The sequence below is a fragment of the Octodon degus genome, unplaced genomic scaffold (genome assembly GCF_000260255.1).
Source record: "Octodon degus isolate 3935 unplaced genomic scaffold, OctDeg1.0 scaffold00183, whole genome shotgun sequence".
Lineage (NCBI taxonomy): Eukaryota > Metazoa > Chordata > Mammalia > Rodentia > Octodontidae > Octodon > Octodon degus.
Genome location: NW_004524759.1, coordinates 48,185 through 49,230, shown reverse-complemented (window position 1 = coordinate 49,230; position 1,046 = coordinate 48,185). Strand labels below are relative to the sequence as shown.

Below are 1,046 nucleotides of genomic sequence, written 5' to 3'. Positions count from 1 at the left end.
GCCGTGACTTATCCACATGGCTAAAACTGACAAAAGATCTACATTGTCTTTAAGAGAGATCCTATTTCCTAGCTATGATTCCCTCAGTATATTCACATTACCTTGGAAACTGCCACTCCATCCAGACCTACCTTTACAATGAGAATGTTAATCCGTTCATTTTTTCATGATCCGTCATAGTTTTTGGAAGCCGAAGAGCTGCTGGGAACTGTAAATGTTCTCTTACAGTAAGTGTGATCATCACAACATCATCCTTCAGACAAAATATTTTAATGGCATATCTTGAGTCTTTTTGAAGACCATCATTTTAGTATATGTAACTTAATCATTGAAAATTACATACCAAAGCTACTTTCTAGATAATGGTGTTCTTTCAATTCTGCCCACTGTAGTAACTACATACATAAACAGCTGCAGAGTCTGATGAAATCATTTCCAACCCCCACTGCCCACTAACGAAGAGCACAGGTTATGTGATGACTAATAGCAGACTGCTGTGTACTGAGATTTTTCCAAGGATATCTCTCTAAGCTAATGGAATAAGCAAGGAAACAAAGGGAAGAAAAGGACAAAATTGACCCCACTGCCCTATAAGGCTCAAATTCCTGATCTTCTCTGCTTTTTCCTTTAACCCTACCCTCGAATAGTGGGAGATTATGAAAATTCAGTGTAAAGAAAGTTGGTTCTATGAGCACATCATATCATTCATTGGAAGCACACAAAAACATAACCCAAGACATCTGCCCATGAAGACATAGGAAATCTAAAAAAATCTCCATGTATACTTACTTGTACAACATAACCTGAATTACATTTGAAATCAGCAGGTGGAGGTACTCCATTTATCAAAACATGTCCAGATAATCCACATGGATCTTTCCTTCCAGATAACACATCTAACAACCTACAAAAATACATATATTTTGTGAGGGCTTTTTTTCCCCTCAGTATCTGTGTATAGCATATCTCCAATAGTTGTATCTCTTAGCTACTCTGAAACCAAATTCTATTTAAACTATAAACTAGTTGAACCCAAACTCTATTCA

The 1,046-nt window shown here is 36.7% G+C and overlaps 1 pseudogene; it reads right to left on the bottom strand.

Moving 5' to 3' along the window:
* LOC101568232 overlaps positions 1-1,046 on the bottom strand; it is a 35,644-nt pseudogene that overhangs the window by 21,549 nt on the left and 13,049 nt on the right.